General features: G+C 36.3%; 1 pseudogene across 1 annotated transcript in view; it reads left to right on the forward strand.

The window, feature by feature from the left end:
- LOC149550824 (protein DETOXIFICATION 19-like) overlaps positions 1-22,569 on the forward strand; it is a 165,418-nt pseudogene that overhangs the window by 101,672 nt on the left and 41,177 nt on the right. Inside the window, exons 3-7 of the transcript XR_016352614.1 lie at positions 5,505-5,591; positions 5,736-5,792; positions 5,951-6,189; positions 6,379-6,497; positions 19,636-19,725. The product of XR_016352614.1 is annotated as a protein DETOXIFICATION 19-like (transcript). The remainder of the gene's footprint in view (positions 1-5,504; positions 5,592-5,735; positions 5,793-5,950; positions 6,190-6,378; positions 6,498-19,635; positions 19,726-22,569) is intronic.

Here is a 22,569-nt window from a genome sequence, read left to right on the forward strand (position 1 = left end):
ACTAATGTGTAAAAATTAATTTAAAAATAAATTGATTTTGAACTTTAGCAATAAAGTAACTGTGGTCATAAAATTTAATTATGGACCACAAGTGGGAACATTAGTTCCCTGCCTTATAGATAAGGCAGAGACTAATAACTATAAAAAACAGTCAAACATTTGGAAACCAACAAAAATATCCTATTCATTGTTCTCCATCTAACATACATAGATAAAATCTACTAACTATATTTAAAATAACAACCTTTTTGAAAGTGTCTGTTTCCCAAGAAAAACTGTAAAGTTAAAATGAAACAAAAACGACCCATTGGAGCTTGATTCTACACCATCTGTACCAATAAGGGTATATGAAACAAAACAATATTAACTAGCTTGAGGATAAGGGTTTCTTGCCACTACGATCATTCAAAGCCGGGCATCTTGCATTTCCACATTCTCTTCTTCTTCGGCCAGCACTGAAACAACTCTTATATACTTTGCAAAGCTTTCCTTAGTATTTCTTTTATTTATTACTGTAATTAATAAAGGATAAATTTAAAATCTAAGAAAATTCAAATTGATTATTTAAGATATTTGATATTGGAAGTAGTATTTTTAATTAAGATAAGTTTGTTAATTTAAAAAATTTATATAATTAATACATTTTTGTATCTAAGCATTTCATTAGAAACATTTGAATAATTGTTAAATAATTGTAATTGTTTTGGATTTATATGTTCACCAACATATATTACTATTGGCTTAACCATTGCACCTATTTTTGGTGTAAGTGCTAATGTAATTATTTTTTATATTTTAGCTTATTATTTATTTGTTTATTATTATTAAATCCTATTTTAGAACAAGGGCATCACAGACTCACCATTCCATTTTGGTGCAATATCAATGCATGTAACTTTAGGGGGTTTTGGTTCAAATGCTCTAGAACTTCTCTCACTTTCTTAGACAAGTTGGAATCCTCAACTTCTCTTGCTATAGTGTTTGATACAAAGCTGCCTTCAATTTCTTTTTATATTCTTTTGGCCTATGAATTTAAGGTTGCAACCTTGCATTCTTCAACCACCTTTTCTTTGATCAACAACCATTGAATGCCTCAAACTTTTTTCGCATAGGTTATAAATATTGGACTTTGTTTTCTAATATGTGATTTTAGTTACATAATTGAAGCGGCTCCAATTGAAGTTGGATAGGGCATCAGAAACAATTTTGGCTTAGGAGGTATAAGGGGGCATCATTGGGGACAAGAATGTGAAACTACTGTAAACTTTAATGCAACTATTAGAAAGAAAAAAAAAGAAGGCTGAACTCATAGAATGTTATAATGGCATTTGACTTGCTAAGGAATTGGGACGAGTCAACAATTAGATCAAAGTTAAATGCTATCTTGTGATTTATCTTTAAATGAGGAGCTTTATGAGGAACAAGTAACAAAACATGGAAAATCTCTCATTAGTAGAGAATGGACAAGACACTCAAAGTCATGTTCCAACATCAGCCATGAAATCACTGAGCTGCTTAAGATGCTAGCATATGATTCCATTGCAAGTCAAACAAAATATCAAAGCAATCTTTTCCATACCCACAATTTTTATATATATCTAGAATAAGGTGTTTTGAAATATCCCCTCTCAACAATTGTCGTCGGTAAATATTGTGGAGCTGGCAGGGTGTTGTCGTCGGTAAAGATTTTGTAGCCGATGGGTAGATTAGTATTGTTATGTAGCCGACGGACTCGTTCGGGAAGGTTCGGCGGGAAGTTTTATACCCCGTTTAGGATCATTGTAAATCATCTTATGCTCTGTATGTAATCTCTTAGCATATGTGAATAAAGGAGTACTGCTATTGCTGTTCTTGTTCAAACAAAAAAGAAAAGAAAAAGAAGAGCGGAAGTGTGCCTCCGAGCACACTCGCAGATTGTCGCTTTGTGGGCAGGCTGTCTCGTGGGCAATTTTCCGCGGGTGGTCCCGTGGACCCCCTTCTCGTGGGTGTCTCTATCTCCGTGGGCCTTATATCTTTCCCACGGACGGTTTTATTTCCCGTGGCTGTTTCTCTTGCGGATATCTTTTTTTTGCGCTTGTTCGTGTTTCCATCTTCCGCGGAATTCTTTTCTGTTCTCCTGCTCATAGTGATGTTCATATCTTGTGGATGTTGTTCTAGTTTCTGTGGAATTTTTTTCATCTTCCAAGCGCATGATTTTGTAGTTCTCATGGAAGCTTTTCATATCTCACGAACGTGTTTGTGTGCAGATGTCTTGCTCCTTCCCGCAAGTTGCTTTATCTTTCCGCAGACTACTTTGGAGGGCATTCTCATCGAGACATTCTATTTTCCGTGGCTTAACCCTGTGTTTCAGCAGGCGTTATATCTTGCGTGGGTTTAAGAAGTTATCTGATTGGAACAAGAAGGTAAGGGACAGTGGACGAACAGAGGTAGGAGCCTTTAAAAAAAAGAAAAAAAAGAAAAAAGACGACAACTCAAAGATGTTCAGAATGAATAATGTATGATGTCGAGGGGAAGGAAAAGATATAAACAGGTGGAAAATGCAAGCAATTGCCAGAAAGAGTGTGGGATCGAAAGAAAATCACGAAAATGGTGTTTTGCGATGCCCCTTAGACTCCCAGTTGTTGCGGTTAATCAGTCGTGGGAAGTGTGACCAGTTGATGAAGACTTGGAGTTGCTGCAGACATGGAGTGTCTGTGTACTAGAGGCACTTGGAGTAGGTGTTGGACATGAGGCTGTCTTGGTGGATGCATAGAGAGCTCGAGAGGAGTTGATCATCAAGTTGAAGGCAGTACAGCGACACTTAGCTTAGTGGACCCAGAGTTGGAAGCAAAGAAAGCAACACGGGTGGCTATCAAGGTCAGCTTGAGTAAGGAGACAGTATTGTCTTAGTAGAGGTTACAAATGCAGTGTGGGTTGGAGACCAGTTTGGTGTAGGCTTGGGATGAATGTGATACCGGTGTCGCAGAAACAGATCCATCTTGTTGTAGTTAGTCAGTTAATGTATTCCGTTTTGTTAATGTGTCTCGGATATTTTGTATTTGTTGTCTAGAGATGACTTTTTCTTTTTGGGGGGATGATGTTGTCGGTAAATATTGTGGAGCCAATAGGGTGTTGTTGTCGGTAAAGATTTTTTAGCCGACGGGTAGATTAGTAGTGTTATGTAGCCGATGGACCCTTCGGGAAGGTTCAGCGGGAAGTATTTATACCCCATTTGGGATCATTGTAAATCATGTTATGCTCTGTATGTAATTTGTTGGCATATGTGAATAAAGGAGTACTGCTGTTGCTGTTTCTTGTTCATTGTCTGTGTGCATCAATCAATTAATCTATGCGGCAAACAACGATAACAATCATGTCCAGCAATTAGATGCAATGATGGTTCAAGTTTCTAGATTCAACCTTCCAATGTTTGGGCACTTGTAGTTCCTCTTTGCATTCACAAAAAATCTTTCAAAAAACCAGGACGAAAACTTTTTTACCTCTTATGACTCATCCACCCTTCTTTATCTGTTTACTGTTTCCATTTTGGCCTGCCCATTTCTTCCGTACAGGACAGTTTTTGTGGTTAAGAACACTCCCTTTTTGTAATGTATTTTCTGTATTTTATTTCTTGTTGTCTTTCAGCATCCCTTTTGGTATCTTGTGCCAAAAGCATTATCTTGTCTTCTGCATTCTTGGAATACAAATATTCCTCATATGAGCTTTCACTCACCATTTCATGATATATCAGATACTTTAACAGTTTCCAGGTTGATTTCTTTTCTTTGCAGAAGTTGTTCAACAGGAAAGTTAATTTCTCACTTCTCATGTCTTCTCTCATTCTGCAAAGTAATGATCCTGTAATCCTTCCGTTAGCCCTAGACTTACTGTTTTTGAGTCTCTTCTCATTAGCAGAAATTCACATAAGGGGAAGTAGTTCCACATATAAACCTAGATTCAACTAATACTCTAGATGATACTGGTCATACTGTCTCAGTTCACTGCTTACAGATGTTATAGCTGATGTAGCTTGGTTTATCTCATTGTTTTGATGCCATTATAACATTCTGATCAGCTGTTTCCTTTGTTTTGAGCAGTTGTTCCTTTAATGGGATCACATAGAGACTTCAATTTTGTGTTTTTTTGGGACATGATTACATTCTATCTGCTATGGATTTAAAGTAAACAATATCTCTTTCATTGAAATTCTTTGCTCGTATCAATGCAGAAATCACTATCTGGAGGTTCCATACAAACACATTAAACACCACCCCTAAAACAATATAGAATCTCTGATTATATTTGGCACGTGAACTCTTCTTAAAGATTCTTTAACTCTTTAAAACGGCTTTCAATTTGTCAAATGAAAAAAAGGAAATCAGTGCAGTCAAGCTCTACATGTGAAGCATGTTAAAAATGTGTATATTAGCCCCAGCAAGTAGCAGTTTGAAAATCCTGTGATACTCAGTTGCATTTGCCAAAGATATAGGAGGGCACACTCTAGTTTTGCTTCATTAAACATATGAAACACCACAAATTGTGGAATGAGTATGATGATGAAATGAGAAAAAACTAAATAAAATTTGGGCGAATTGATGTGCTGGTTAATGAATTTTTTTTTTAAGAGTGTTCCAATATGAAGGCAAATGAATATTGTATTTCAGAGTGTATGTTGCCTATTCTTGGCTATGAATAATAACGTTGCTGGAATTTGATAAGCATCAATTTTGTTCTCTAGCCATGATTTCCAGCTCTTTCCTTCATCAACTCTATCTGCATAATTTCATCTAATGACCTTCCTTTTTTTACATGTTTATTTGAATATGTATCATATGTCTGTCTTCTTTGACTGGTTATAGGTTTACCCTCTTTAAATCGGGTCTTTCATTGCCTTAAAGAGGGTTGTCTCTTTAAGCTCTTGGACTTTCTAATAATCCTACTTGCTAGTGCATTCTCTTGTATTTGAGTACCACTGAGCTGTTATGTACTCATTTGTAAACAATGAACATTACTAGAAGTTTAGTTGTACCTTGTTATCTATGTTTTCCAATTCTTTAAATGCGTCAGTTTGGGGCAAAATGAATAATTTGTCAAAAACAAGTATAGGAGGTGAATATGCTTTTGAATTCAGGGTTTGAGGCTATTTCCTAGGTTATTAGATCCACTACATCAATATTGTCTTCTGTCCTTCCTTCTTGGTAGAATATAAAGTGGGCAAGACTATCTGATGGAATTATTGTTTGGAGATACATTGAGAATGGTTGAATTCAGAACTCATAGGATGCACACAAATTTTGAGATTGGGATTTTAAATATAGAATATTACTGATTTGGTATCATATTTATTTCAATTCTTCTGATAAATGTGTTTATTTTCAGAAAATTAAAACTCAAAGTGGAAGCTCCTAAAATTATTTATGGATCTGATGGTACTTAGCATTGTCAATCTGACAGTGATAAAGCTATTTTGTATTTGCTTAGAAAATCCCATAATGTGCAATGTCCTTTTCAAATTTCTATGCCAGTTTGGAGTACTGGGCTTTTGAAATTCTTGTTTTGGTTGCGGGGCTCTTATCTGATTCTGAGATGAATACCTCATTGGTTTCTATATGGTATGCTTCCAAACCTACAGAAACTCATGCAACATAAGTCTCTTCATTCATTGCTATTGTGTCCTGTTAGTTTATGAGCTCTTCTTCCATTGTTTCATACCAACCAAGGAATTGAGTTAATTTTCTAAGAGCTCTCCTTGGCAGTGTGAATACAGAAGCCCTTGCTTATATGATTACGGTTGGCTTCAGTGCTGCTGTCAGGTATACGATATGAATCTATTCACATAATCTTTTAATTAGTGATCAAATTATTTTCACCATTACCACTAATTTCTGAAATGCCGGTGGTTTTTCTTTTTCAGTTTTCAAAAGCTCCTACCTTATTTGTTTGTAATCTTCATTGTTTTGCATGTTGACAGCACTCGGGTATCAAATGAACTTGGTGCTGGGAATGAACACAAAGCAAAATCTGCAGTTACACTTACCATCAAGTTAGCAACTATGCTAGCTTGTGCAATTGCAGTTCTATTACTGTTTGGTCATAATATCTGGGTAGCTGCTTTCAGTGACAGTTGGATAATTAGGAAAAAATTTGCAGCAATGGCACCACTACTTGCAGCTTCAATATTTTTCGATGCAGTCCAAGGAATTCTCTCAGGTTTTGCAGTGAGATTTTTTTAATTCTATATTTAATGTGAAAATATCTTTTACTTGCCTTGAGGCTTGAACTAATTATTAGCTTCTTATTATCTCTTACTTGATAGACATGTCAAGATAGAAAATCTTGACAATTTTTAAAAGAAACCATTTCCTGTATCTTGTATATTCAAAAACATGTATTCTACAGGTGTAGCAAGAGGATGTGGCTGGCAGCATCTAGCAGCATGGACCAACTTGCTAGGATTTTATATCATTGGCATGCCAATAGCCATATTGCTTGCTTTTTTGGCGAAGCTACAGGCAAAGGTGCAATCTACTATCTATCTTTACAAAAGCATAGGAAACACATATATGACAACAATAAAAAGGTGAAAAAATTGCATTCTTCACATATTTAAGTAAATTTAGTATTTAATGTTAAGATGTTCTTAACTTCACCTGCATCTGACATTATAATTCACAAACTAGGGATCTTTGTGGAAGTCATAAACCATCAACCCTAGCACCCTTTTCTAGTTTCTTTTGGAAAAGCTGCATTGATAGAACAAATGTGAAGCATAAGGGCTTATGACAATACTCAGTCTTGAGCTAAAACATGAGGGACAACTAGAAATTGCCCATAAATAATTTATTTGAGGCATCTAAATGTAATTAGTCAGCTGGACAATTGAATTGAAATAAAAAGGATTTCTCAAGTTTGAGTTAGAAATAGGCCTGGTATGGTCTTTGAGATAGAGGAATTGCTACTTGATGGCTTTGTACATAATTGAAATGAAGGAAAAGGAGAGCATTGTATCTTTTAGTTTGGATCCAGATGATTCCTCTTGATTGAGGTGGCAAGTGCATTGATTTCAACACCAGAATAGCTTTTGTACTTAATCTGTGTGGATATGGTCTCGAATGGTCACTGCCCCAAATTTGTAGTTTCCACAAGTTTTACTACACAAACATTTTGTCCAACAATTTGCTTGTTGTAATCTTATTTGATATAATAAGTTATAACATAATGGATATAATAGAAAAGTGAATTCTAACTGCTAACTAGATATTCATTTATACACAACTAATTGAACAATGTTGACAGCTGATATTTTTTCATCAAATTCCATGCATTGCTGACATAAAAATTGTGTATACAGATAATTGTATAAAAATTAATCACCTGAGCAAATGTCTATATTAAAGGCTCATCGTCTGACCTCTATAGTAAAGCGTGTGAACATTCCAGTCAACATTCTTTGTACCCACATTACTTGTAGGGCCCCTTCCCAAATGGTACAGTTCCACATAAAATGCTATGGAAGCCATGTAATGCTTGATATCCTTCATTGAGTGGTATTGTCGACTTGAAAGGGGCTACAATGAGATATGGAAAAGAATAAATCCTTCAATTGATTTAATTGACCGCTCCTTTGGTTGTTTGTGAGTTTTGTGATCCCAAATTTGCAGTTTTCACAAGTTTTACTACACAAACATTTCGTCCAAGAATTTGCTTGTTGTAATCTTATTTTGATATAATATCATAATGGATATAATAGAGAAGTGAATTCTTACTGCTAAGTATATATTCATTTATACACAACTAAATACTGAACAACGTTTACAGCTGATATTTTCTAATCAAATTCTGTGCATTGCTGACATAAAAATTGTTCATACAGATAATTGTATAAAAAATAATCACGTGAACAAATGTCTATATTAAAGACTCACTTTCTGACCTCAATAATAATTCTTGTGAACATTCCAGTGAACATCCTTTGTACCTTTTAAAGCCCCTTCCCAAATGGCACAGTTCCACATAAAAATGATACGGAAGCCTTTTAATGCTGTATATCCTTCATTGATTGCTATTGTGGACTTGAAAGGGGCTGCAATGAGATGTGGAAAAGAATGAATCCTTTAAACAATTGAATTGACCCCTCTTTTGATTGTTTGTGAGGTGTGTGACCTCATTCAAAGTTGTGTGACAACTTAACTTGCAACTTTTTGCAAAGCAACGTTGACTTAGAGTTTCTTTTATGAGCTGTGCTAAAATTATAGGAAGGCTTAAATGCCTTATATTTAACTTAGACTTCACCCTCTTAAATGGTATCACTCTTTTGGAGTCTAGGTAAATGTATGGCTAGGGAGAATCCTAGTTGATATGCAATGTAAGTTTCAACTCAATTCCTCTTTGCACACTTTTCACAAACACCGCAATGACAAATTTATTATTTTTTAACAAATCTCAACGAATTTGTACCTAGATTTAGTTGACCAAATATGCCAAGTAAACTATTTTGTGACTGGGTTGTTAGTCCTCGACGAGTAGTTTATTAGTTGATAGTTCTAGTTCCTAATCTTAACCTACCAAGGGCTACTATAAATGTGCTCATTTGGTATGCATCAAGGACCATCTATATTTTTCATGTACACATTGATAGCAAATTAAATGGCATAAATAATATATCTTTCTGGGAGTTGAATTCATACTCGATACTTAATGTTCTATATTGATATCTATGTTTCATACTTGATACTTAATGTTCTATATTGATATCCATGTTGTGTAAGTTACATTCTTGCTTGCCCTATATCTTTACATGATGCTAGTTGAGTAAACATTTGGTGTCATTGCATATATCAAGCCTGGAAATATAAGTCATAGACAAACATTTGGTATCGTTTCCTATATGAAGTCTAGAAATATAAGTCATAGACATGTAGGATTGAGATGTAATGGGTTGACCTCTTGAGGTCTCCAAGATTTTCATCTGGCATAGTCTAATAATGAACGATGAAGTAGCTCATCTCCTTTGGAAATTGATATGGTTGCTCACATGTAACTTAATTACCCCTTGAGACCTACCGGAGGAAAGGGATTGAGAGCAACAATGACAACAAATATTGTAGCATTTGAAGAACCAAACACAAGGAAGGAAGAAGAACACGACACAATCATGAGATGTATCCTTCAAAATTAATGCTTGTGTAGGAACACAAATATTAAAGACATACACGAAGGGGTTAGGAATGTTATGCTAAATTGATGTTGTTGTAGTTGTATTAAACAAAGGAGATGAACGCTCCTTATATAGATTTACAAAGACAATGTTTCTACAATAAACAACTGTGAACTAAAGACGGAAATAGACATTGCTTAATAAAACTGAAGACTAACAAAGATGATTAGTAGATAGGACAAGATAAGATAAAGTATTAATGTCCAACAATAAACCAGAAGCGGGCCTAAGGGATTGAAAGTACAAAAAGAGTCCAGAAGGCAACAAGACCACCGAATGGTGTCCTTGAAAAAGGAAACAAATAGAGCAAGAAGCAAGTGAAGAGAAACAACACTATACAAGAGAGACTTCGAAACCGCAAAGCAACTAGTGGTTCATAGTTATTGAAAGGCAACTCTAAACTGAAGGATAACTATTTGTGCATGGAGAAGTCCGAACTTGCTGCCAGAGAGAGGAGGGCCAGTGTCGTTGATGGTGCATGTGTGTGCGATCTCTGCATGGTCTCACTGATCTGATGTGAGTAACTATGGATGGGCTCCCACATTGCTTGGTTCCCCTAGGAGAGGTAACCAAAGTGAAGAAGGAAGTGATAAGCGAATGAAGGGACATAGATCCAAAGGGGGGCAACTCTTGAAGATTAAAATCTTGAAGATGGAAGGCCTCCTAGAGATGGAGAGAAAGGCACCGCTTATCATACTTGAAGGATGATAGGGACTTGCATTCTCTGAATAAGCAGTGGAACCTCCCTCGAATCTCATTGTAGACCATGCAATAGAAACATTATAATATTCTAATACCTTTCCTTAATGTTCATCATCTAACTATTGTCTTTTAGTCACAAATTTTGCAAAACATTTTTCATTGCTAAGACCCTCCCTAGATCTACAAAATGTTATTGACCAACAAGCCAAAATCTATCCAGAAAAGGACAAAGAAGGGTGCCTCCTTATTTAGAAAACTTTGCAAAAGAGACAAGAGCCTTCCATTGAGATGAGTCTACCACTGAGATGGGTTTGCCACTAAACCTCTTAGAATCAAGGAAACATCTGACCAAAAGTCATCCCAAACATATTTAACTTGATGCTGGATAACGAAGTTGCTCTTTGCTGGAGACAAAGACAAACACTGAGAACAACTAGCACAATTTTGATTAAAAATCAGCAAACTCTCCAAACTTTGTAGCTGAACATGATGCCCTAAAATAGACTACAAAAAGGCATGATTTTTTGGAGAAAATTTGGAAAAACCAGACATGATTTTTGAGGTGAAAAATCAATGGAAACTAGACAAGAATCAACATACAAAGCATCATTTTTGAGGAAATAAAAATGGTAAACCCCAAAAAATGATTAATGATGAAAAAATTATAAGTCCACAAAGGGATCCCGCAACTTTGCGAATTACAAAATCAGAATTTTTTTTGAGGGAAAAAATTATGAAAGCCCATCTGATAATTTTTGAGGAAAAAATTATAAACCCACAAATGAATCCCACCCAACTTTGTGATTTACAAAATCATAATTTTTTTGAGGTAAAGAATTATGATAACCCATCAAAAATATCTTCATGTAGCAAAACATGAGGCTTCACATGGTAAACTAACACATGCAAGTACACACAAACCTAAAAAATCAAAGACTTTTGCTACAACCAAGATATCACACAATCAAAACCCTAAACCAAGGTTTTGATTTCCAGAAAAAATCTTCAAATATGAAGCACAAAATTTTCACAAAATATCTATAACGATTTTTGGAAAAAATTTCAGATCGAAGAAGGCTTGAATTTTTCTTAACAAATTTGCCAAATTTTTTAAAATCCTATCGATTTGATCAAATACCATGTTATGGTAAATCGATGTTGTAGTTGTGTTAAATGGAGGAGATGAAAGTTCCTTATATAGATTCATGAAGGCAATGTTTCTAAAAGAAGCAATCGTGTGAACTAAATACAAAAATAGAAACTACCTAATAAAATAAAGACTAACTAAGATGATCATTAGAGAAACATTATAATATTCTAATAAGGAAGTCATAGAAAGAATTGTAAGAAGATACCTTTGGCTAAGAGAACAAAACACTGAGAAGAATCACAAAAGTTGAAATCTCTAGTCCACCAAGAAGCACTAGTTCAAGCATTAGTCCTAGTCACAGTTGAGAGGAGAGAGAATATCATCAATGGTTGATAGATGAAGAGTGAGTTGGAAGAATTTTCTAGACACCTACCACTTCTAGATGAATCATATGTAGGTCTTGCTAATCAAGTAGGCAACACATGTATAGAATCAGTATTAGATGAAGAGCACAAAGAGGAGAAATTTGAGACCGATTTCATGGAGATACTAGAGAGTAACATACATTGTATCAAATAGCTATCCATATTAGAGGAACCAAAGGTTAGGGGCATTGAGCTAATGATCTTGGGGATAAGTGAGTTCAAGAATGAAGAGGAAGGTAGTCAAAGTCAAGAATAAAGAGGAAGGTAATTAGAGCGCTAGGGACACCAATGGTGGACATGTAGAGAACTCATACATGGTCTTGAGTGTAAGTAAGGCACTAGAATGTTAAGGGCAAAAGAATCCAGCTAGGACCAAGGCACAGGTATGCACTGATCAAGAAAGATGGGGACTCCCTTCTCAAGTCCACATGTTGATTGATAGAAACTTCCCAAGTTCACAAGGAATGTGTGGAAGGGCCTGATATAGCATTTCAATAAGTGCGAAAAAATTTGGATAGCAATTAGTCAGGAGGATAGGGATAATTGGCTAATAGAGTTTGCTGCAACATTACATGGAATTGCCATTGACTAGTTCATAGAATTAGATGAGAGATCCAAAAACTCTTGGGCTGAGAGAAGAATCTCTAATGAAGTCACGAGTATTCGACTAGGTGATTATAAGTTGATCTAACAATTTGCAATATTTAAATCAAGATCTATAATGAAATTAAAATATAAGTCAAAACTAAATAAACTAAAATAATATTTAAATTAAATTAAAAAATACATAGGAATATTAAAATTATAACATCTACATATAAAGAACTAAACAATCAATGTTATTCTAATGTTCAAAAAAAAAAACTCACTTTCACATTTATTTTTCTAAATCTAAATTAAACATAAAACCCCTAATAAAAACAATAAATACAAATTAAAATAAGATCAAAATTTAAATATTAATAATTTAGTGAAGGACAAAGAATTTAATATGCAATTCTTTTTGTTTATGTTTAATATTTAAATAATATTTTTAATTTTTAAAATCTCAAATTGTAAGCAAAAACAAATATGAATAAAGTTATATACAGTTATCCTTTTAAAAATTTATAAAGTTAAGTTACCAAAAAGAAAAAAGAACAAAAAGAAGACCCTAAAAATCGGGTTGTTCAAATAGAAAAAATAAATTGCATGAAAAAGTTTAGGAAGGTTTACGTAAAATTTTATAAACAAAATCACATTGTGTTTGACATGATTAGAAAATTAGTGATTTTAGGGTACACATGGGTACAAATATGTGATGCGAATCCAAGCTCTCTTGCATTTGTGCTCATAATGGGTATGAAGATATGCACTCTTGGGGAGGGTGCGGGTGTATTTCCTTAGTCTAATTAAAATATTTCTCTAACCTACCCCGTTAACCTACAAGAAATAATAAAATAGGCTAAGGGACTATAATAGACACAGTGCTGAAAAGGAAACATGACATGTATTTTGTAGAAAAAGCTTATCTTGTGGCATGATCCATTGGACTTAAAATAAAGTAGGTGATTATTTGGACAGATAATTTTCAAAGATTGGATATTAATAACAGGTTTGAGTCAACTTTTAGATTCAAAGCATCAGTTTGTGGGAAGAAACAAGTCAAGATTCACTAACAAAATGGACCAACTTGAGAACCCATATTTAATAAGAATAATAAGTTTTGTATTATAGTATCAGGCTGAACATTAATGGAGCTTATGAATTGAATTTGATATAAACATAAAATGATCAGTGTTTACCGTATGGGGTAAATGAATTAATGCATATAGACAATGAAACAAGAATATGTAACAGCAGTAGTCCTTTTGTTATTCGCATATGCCAAAGACATTATGTTTATGCTTATGATGATGAGTACAATGATAATTCAAAGTTGTACATATACCATTCTGAAGAACCTTCCTAAAGGGGCCCATCGGCTACATAACAATTACCAACGACATCAAGCCGTCGGCTACACAATATTTACTAGTGACATCATCCCCCCCAAAAGAAAAAGTCGTCTCCGGACGACAATTACAAAATATCCGAAACAAAACGGAATACATTAATTGACTAACTACAACAAAATAGATCTGTTTCTGTCACACCACTTTCACGTTCATCCCGTGCCTGCAACAAAATGGTCTCCAAACCACGTTGCATCTATAGCCTCTGCTAACACAATACTGTCTCCTTAATCAAGTTGACCTTGATAGCCACCCATACTGCTTTCTTTGCTTCCAACTCCTAGGTACCCTGAGCCAAGTGTCGCTGTTACTGCCTCTAACTAGATGATCAACTCATCCCGAGCTCTCTATGCATCCACCAAGACAGCCTCACGTCCAATACTTACTCAAAGTGCCTCAAAGCGTATCACCCCTCTCGAAAGGCTTGCATTTTTGTTCTCTCCACCTCTGGTACTGAGACACTGCATGCCTGCAGTAGCTCCATGTCTCATCAACTGGTCACACTTCCCACAACTAACAACTGCACTGACTAGGGTTCTAGGGGGCATCACTCCCAGCGGGGTTGAGGGGTAGTGCTCGCGATACAGGGCAGGGTTGAGGGGCAGCACCCCTGCCGTCAAGACCAAATTAGCACTCTCAAAACCACACAAAACTCTATGGGACACACCTTTTTTGTGATTTTCTTCCGATCCCACACTGTTTCTGGCAACTGCTTATATTTTACTACCTGTTTATGTCTTTCCCTTCCCTTTGGCATCATGCGTTACTCATTCTGAATTGTTTCAATTTGTCATCATTTTTTTTTTTTTTATAAAGAAAATCTCCTATCACCCTTCTTCTGTGTCTGTACGATGGTCTCTCTTTGTTATGTTACAACCTTGCTACCAATATACAGCTACACAATGGATTGCTTCTGCTATAGTTGTACCATCTTCCTACTACCGTATGGCCTCCCCACTCTGATTGTTGCTACCGTACGGTATGGTTCTCCTACTATCGATGTCCGTATGAGTAAGCTGTACGGTCTTTCTCCTTCATCATACAGCCACCCAACCTCCAAGCAATCTGGTTGTACGGCCGTATGGTGCTCTTACCTTTTTTGCAACTTTCCCAGCCATGGCCATACAGCATGTCCTGATTTATTCCCCTATGATCCAAGTCCATACGACATACCTTGCACTGGATGGTCGTATGATGTACCCTCCTTTCTTCTTCCCTTAAGCTGTACTCGTATGGCTATCGTACGGTGTAATGCTTAGACATGGCTTCCCCTTCATTTGTTTGTCGTACTGCCGTACGGTACACCTCTTTGGCCATACAGTACCGTATGGTAGGCATTTACATGGCCATATGGTGGTGGTTCCTTGTCCATACGGTGCCTACAGTCCGTACGGTAGCCTCTTCTAGTTGTCCATATAGTTACCTTGTTTGACCATTCGGTATTCTTTGGCAATGTGTATCCCCCTTTGTGGCCATACGGTTTTGTTCATGTACTGTACAGTGGTGTTGTACTCCTGTTCGTAGGGTATCATATGGTACCCTAGCTGGTTCGTACGGTTGCTTTGTCTAGGCCATATAGTACTTCCCTTCCTGCTTCCAGAAGGCCGTATGATGGTAGCTCCTTGTCCATACAGAGCTTCTAGTCTAAACGGTATTTTTCCCTTGCCCTGTGCTTGTCGTATGGTGCACCTCCAGGTCTCTTCCTGCAAATTTCCAGCCGTACAGTGTATTTTTCTCTTTTCCGCGTGGGTCAAAGCTCTCTCTTCTCCCCACTAGTATGTATTTTGGTTCAATATCATCTCCGAGGTTTATGGTTTGTATTATGGCCTCTTCATATTTTATTGGCTTATCTTCACTGAACGTATGGGCTGGTGTTTCATCCACCTGTGCTTCTCCTTCCTTTAGTTCACTATATTCCTCCAAGAACTCGTTTTTTTCTTTTTCTTCTTCAATGCCCAACATGTTGCAGCTCGAGAAGAGTTCGTAATCCTCCATCTGCCAGTGAAATAGTCCGTTCATCGAATCTAGGTCGTCCTCATTCAACCCTCCTTCGAGTCTCAATACTCCCTCTTGATCAGGTTCCATTCTCTTCTTCCCCTTTTCATCCCCTCCAGCTTCGCCTTTGGAATCCAATGATGCTGCCTTCTCGCCTACCATTTGTGTGTGCAGATCAATTATGAATTTGTTGCCTCCGCGGTCCATTGATAGGGTATTCTTCTTCCAATCATGCTTAACCTTTGCTTGTACTAGCCATCCTCGGCCCAGAATGGCGTCGTATCCTCTTCTCTTTAGCGGAATGACGATGAAGTCAAGTAGGAACGGTTGTGTTCTGATAGTCATTGGTTGTGCCATCAGGACGCCAAGAGGTTTAATGTCGTGTTAATCCGCCGTTACTAATTGGAATGTAGGTGGCCACAACATGGGCTGTCCCAACCTCTTCCAGGTATCTTCCGGTAACACATTCACGCCTGACCTTACGTCCACAATTGTGTCTGTCAGAACAGTTCCTAAAATTCCCATTTCGACGATCGTCGGATGCCGTCTGGATGTAATGGCTAACAGCATTGGGTCTTCTGCACTTGCTCCACTTTCCTTCTCCCTTCCTTGTTCTCTTGGTAATTTAGTAGTTGGAGCGATATTTGTGAGTGCCGATCGGAGTTGAGGCATTGTGAGCAGCAAATCGTTTATTTTAACTAGTGCTTCAATTTGTAATATTTGCCGTATGATGTTCTGTTCTGCGCAGTTCCTTGTTGAGGTATCGGTAGTGTCCTTCCATTGTGATTTCTCTGCTTATGTTGCTTTCTCAATTTGCGCTTGCGCTTCTTCCAATCTCTTATTTTCTTCCGTCGGGTCGAGGTACAATTTTGCTTGTTTACGGGTGATTGCTAAGACTTCTTCTTCATCCACACCAATGCTGATCAGATTCACTCCTGATTTCGGGCACTTGGCATCTTCATGATCTCCAGGACCACACCATCGGCATAACAACTTTGGTGTATTTGCTGATGTATAGTTTCATGCAAAGTGGCCCCACAAATTGCATGTTTGGCATTGAACCATCGGGCGGCCGTTCGCATCGTACTGAATTCAGCTGCGGCCCACATTATTATTGTTGGTATTGTTGTTTGCCCTCCTTTTATTATTTCTGTACCCACCCGAAGTAGCACCATCAGTACTGGTGTTTTCGCAGCCTCCGAACGTAGAAGCCTTCTGTGTCAGGAGCACTTGTTGAGGTCCTCTCATTTTCATATTGAAGGGGCATTCTTTTATGGAATGTCCCATAATTTGACAAATCTCACAGAACTGGTTCTTTGGATAGGATCCCTTCGTGTGACCTTCTGTCTTGCATCCGGTGCACCATAATTCATTTCCCTTCATCTCTTTTTGCATTTTTTAAATTCCTTCATCATTCGGATCATATCCTTTTGGAGTGCTCAGACCTTTTTGCTGCCCTTTTCGTCATCATTGCTATCTTCTTCCCCAGATGCGTCATCTGAGTCGAATGAGCTACTTTTCTTCTTCTTTTTCGTTTTTTGTTCACTCTCTAAGTCCATCGTCCGATTGTGTGCTTCAGTGTATGATGATGGCGGCACAATCTTCATTTTCTTCCTTAACTCTAGGTGTAGTCCCTCAATGAACCATTTCTTTTTCAGCCCATTTGTCGGCTTACTTTCCATTTTATTTATTAATTCTTTGAGCTTTCTGGCATATACATGGACAATTTCATTTTTCCCTTGCTTTGTGGTGTAGATTTCTGCTACGATTTCATTGTCGTCGCATAGCAATTGAAGCTCGGTGATAAACTCCTTTTTAACGTTCGCCCATGTAGTTAATTTTTGGGGATTCGTGTCGATAAACCAATCAATTGCTACATCCCTTAGAGTCACTGGAAATTGTCACACCCATTCATTTGTGTCAGTTACGCCATTCGCCGTCCAAATTGTTTCGCATCTCTTATAGTGTCTGATTGGATCGGCCATTCCATCACCATCAAACTTTGGCAACTTCTCCTTTAGTCTTGCCATTATGACTATTGGATTTTGTGTACGAGCATTGTTTAGTACTGCTCCACCGGCAGCGTTTAGCACTGCAACATCGACATTGTTCTGCACTCCGACACCGAAACCAGCGCTCTGTATCCCGGTGGTTTGCACTCTGACATCGGCACTCTGTATCCCGACGGTTTGTACTTCGACACTGGCACTCTGTATCTCGGCGGTTTGCACTTTGACATTGGCACTGTTTCGGTTAGTTGTTTTATGAACAGCTGCATTCTTTGGTGAAGAAGGATTGTTGTTAAGAAAAGTTGTCCATTCCGGAAGTGTATCGTGGACGAAGAGTTCACTCCATGCTTGTGCTCCCTCGGCACTCCGAGCCATGCGAATTAATTCCGTTTTGTCTGGATTCTCTTCCCTCGGCATATACAGGTTTAGAAATTCCTCCCTTGCTTCTTCCACCAAATCCAACCGTTGTCGAGTCTCTTCCAACAATTCCTCGGTGCTTTGGTGTCCGTCGGCAATCTGCTGAAACCTCCGTCTGCGCTCGGCTTGTTGTGCCAAAATTTAATTTTCTTGTGCGGTGCGTATTCCATCTTTTCCTTTTATCTTATTTCTATCCTTGTTAAACTGATTTGGCATTAGTCTTCATTCCTCTGCCCTCATTCCAGGTCCATTGGGCAACGACGCCAAATGTTTACCATATGGGGTAAATGAATTAATGCATATAGACAATGAAACAAGAATATGTAACAGCAGTACTCCTTTTATTATTCGCATATGCCAAAGACATTACATTATGCTTATGATGATGATTACAATGATAATCCAAAGTTGTACATATACCATTCCTTGAACCTTCCCGAAGGGGCCCGTCGGCTACATAACAGTTACCAATGACATCAACCCGTCGGCTACACAATATTTACTGGTGACAATCAGGAATTCAAATTAATATAACTGAACTAACCATTTAGATTGCCCATTTTCTTTCAAAATTATAAGTGATACATGATATATGCACAGTGACAATGAAAACAATGGAATATGGTTGTTCAATTACTCTTAGTGAATTCTTGATTCAGTTCTACCAATAGTAGAAGGTGATTGTATGATCATAATGAATGTGGTGAATTCTTTATCATATGAATAACTGAAGTTTCCTATATTTTCTAATTTTCCCTATTTCTATCAACTGCTGTATCCCCAAAAGCTTTGTTATCCTCTGCAATCACAGCTGTACATAGAATATGATGATCCTCTGATTATTTGTGCTATATGTTCTTTATGTAACAATTTCACTTTCAATTCCCTGTGTGATTTGTTTACTACAACTATCTGTTCTATATGTGATCTTCTTGAAAATCCTGCTCTGTTTGAAAATATCAGAACATAAAGTCTTTGGAAGGTTATAAAAGTAGGTTGTATTATGTGCAACTTATTCATGCATAATCTAGTGAAATCCCTATACCATATTCATTCTTCTTCAGTGACATGAAGGTTCTATGCAATGTTTTTTCTACCTCTTGGATATAACTTCTGCCTCTGCAGTAAAATAATTTCGTTCAAGCCTAGCATTACTCTGCATTTTGAGTGATTATTCCTACAAAATATCTTAATCAGAAAGATTTGATTGAGGAATATCTTTTTCCATTCTGATTGTGTACTTTAGTTTGACTATATATAAAGTTGCTTTTGCACTACCAGATGTCTTCAATTGGATTAGTTGAATGGATAATTATGACTGATGATTGCATATGTTTTGATATTGTGTCCACATATGCAACTGGAGGAGTGGTTAAATTTATAATTTTATATTTCACTTTGCTTTTCCTTTGGGTTTAAGTATCTTTACCAGATACACAATAATATTGCCTACTAAATATCTTTTTAAGTATCTTTGCCAGATGCACAATAGTATTGCCAACTAAATATCTTACCATGGTTGTCTTCAAAACTTATGGCAACATAGATGTTGGACAATATTTGCTCCAATTATGTGTGAAACAGTAACTATTTTAACCTTTCTGAGTATTAATAGTATCTACATTAAATATATGCACATATTGTTCCATTATTTTCTCAAGGCAAGGAAACAGCCTTTTTTATTCCTGTGTTATGCTCAAATATTCTTGAATACAAATATATAGCACTTTCAAAATTATACTTGAATACAAATAGATCACAATTTTTTAATTTTACTTCTCACTATGGGCAATTTAATTGTTTGCAGGGTTTGTGGACAGGGTTAATTTGTGGCATCTCGAGTCAGACTTGCATCCTATTATTCATCTCACTTTTCCTGACCAATTGGACTAAGATGGTACTATCATTCATTTACATCACTCTTATAATCTATTACTTCCACAAATTCTGTTTGATACGTCAAGGTAGATGTCTAGATGATCTAGTCAGCATTATTTATTGGCAAAATATGAAAAACTATAGATTATTTCACTCCTCCTTCCCCATGGATTCATAGTGAAATATCCCAAGTATACACCCTCATGAAAAATATGTGAACATGCAATATGCTCAGAAAACAACTTTTAATCTTGGATACTTAAATGTGATATCCCTAAATATTATGTATACGAAAACAGCTGTAAATAAGGCAAGGAAAATTTAAAAAATACCTTGTAATGAAAATCACACCTGCATAATAGGTAGGATCTGGTTTGCATTTCATTTTCAGACATCATCCATTGCATTACTCATTTTGATGGACCCGCACATGCATGAACATCCGTATATGTATTAGAACTCATGTATCTACATACATACATGCATACAGATCTGCACAGAAACACACACATATATCTATATACATGCACTGCATTCACATACATATATCCATGCTCCTACATATCATTGCATCTCAGCATATATGTCTAATACTCATGATGACATCCATAGCCCCTGTTATATGCATATATTGATACCTGTTACAATGATCATTGCTCTGATCATTATAACCTGTATGGATATATGTAATGATGAATGATGCTTAAGCATCATATTCTAATTGATTGTTAAATCCATAACCGGGTGTCACTGCTGATATAGGGAGTGAGTATCAGTAAATCATGATCATTATTCAGCCTTTGCAATATCCCCCCTCTAATATTGAGATTTCACAATAAAACGCAAATCATCAACATCCCTATTCAAATATTTAAGAAATCGATTATTTACTAAATAAGGACTGAAGCATTTCACTATATAACATATTAACTGTTCACTAAAATAAATAATAAAGGTTATTAAAATAAAATAACAAATAAATCAATAAATATATTAATATTACTAATAACATTATTTAAATCAAATCCTATGTCAGCATTAACCTATCAAAGGTCAGGACCCTTTGATCGGTTTGGAGTACATATTTGAGTCTATGCATGAGTATAGGGAAAGGGAAACGAATGGGGAAGAACTCAAAATAATAATAAATAATCCTTAGCATAATACAGTCAGTATCGAACATGAATGAAATAATATATATAGCAGAAACAATCGAATATCATACAGAAAAGAATGAGAAAGATTAAACATTTAAGGGAAGTATTGGAACCATAAAAGACAAAACCCCTCTTATACAAAGGAGCCCACGTAATTACAAAATAAGGAATCCCAGATTATAGGGAGGGTATTTTTTAAGGTATGTAATATGGAAGTAGTATACTTTTATTCATTAACAAAAGCTATCTTTAGGATATTGAAATAATAATAATATGTTTTATAGAAAAGGGAAAAAGGAAGTAAGTATATGTGCTATTTTGTTTTCATATTAGTATATGTTATATAAGTTTATTACATTAGTATTAGTAATAACATAGTTGGTATATAGTATATTACTAAATGAGTATTTCATTTATTTCTATTCCTATAAAATATGTATTATTTTGAATGGTATTAAATTATTTTGAATATAGATATAAATATATTCTTTTGAATGGTATTAGTTTGTTATCTTGAATGTAGATGTAAATACATTCATTTGAATAATATGAACGACTTATATTTGGAATAATGAATATAATTTCTTATATAAGACATGATGGTTATTGGATGATATTGTGTTGACCTATTGGGTCAACACCATGGATATTAATGAACTCGAAGCATGGAGCATGTGAGATATTAAGATCTCCATGGCCAAGAATCGATATCGAAGCATGGAGCATGGAGATATTAAGATCTCCATTGTCTGCCATGGCCAATATTTGATCTACTAGAATATTCTTATGTTGTCAACATATGCATATGTGAGTAGCCTTGGATAGAGGATGCCCGTCCAAGAAGAATCTTAACGGGTGCTCTCCCGGGAAGGTGGCAAGGTAGCTATGAGCTAGGAAGCCCGACTTAGGGATGTCCTTAAGATTGGGGTTAACATATAGGGTAGAATAATATTATTAGTTTTGTTATTGTTGTGATTCTAACCATTATTTTGTAGGAATTACCTGTCCCAAACTAACCCTAATAGTTGGGACATTATAGCCTTGATGATTATTGACACTTTGATCATTTTTTATTACTTGCGATTATATCATGATATTGCCTTGACAATGGTCAGCACTTAATCGCATTATGTTTATTTTATTATTTGCGGCATTGACTACTAACATTAGGCGACGTGACTCTACAATGTGTCTCTTCAAACATGTATATATATTCCATACCATGAGATGGAGGAGGTGTGATTGATTGATGAAATTGGGATGTCCACCAAAATGTGTTCTTGCCCATGCTCAATGTTGTTCATGCCTTTACTTACAAAATGAAGCAAATGAGGGAGTTTTATAGTGATTCGGAGATGAAATCCTGCAAGATCTGACTAAACTAAGTGGGAAGGTGTTTTAATTTGAAATAGGCCCAAGATTTTGTGAAATTAATGCCTCGGGTTGAGGGCAACCTCGACCTCAACCCCGAGAGGCACCAATCACAAGGGATTCCTTGAGATCTCAAATGTGCAATTTGGTCAGAATTTGTCAGACAAATAAGCGGGAAACAATGATTTGAGCACAAAAATAAGGCATAGTAAGAAAATGGGAGGACACATAAGAGTTAGACCCTACCTTGATTTGTGCATAAGAAATGGAAATCAATGAGGATGTGTTAGACCCTACCCTAGTTTTGCCTAGGAAAGAGGAGGGAAAGAAACCAA

Source organism: Cupressus sempervirens, chromosome 6, assembly GCF_028749045.1.
Source record: "Cupressus sempervirens isolate cs-2001-9-10 chromosome 6, ASM2874904v1, whole genome shotgun sequence".
Taxonomy (NCBI): domain Eukaryota; kingdom Viridiplantae; phylum Streptophyta; class Pinopsida; order Cupressales; family Cupressaceae; genus Cupressus; species Cupressus sempervirens.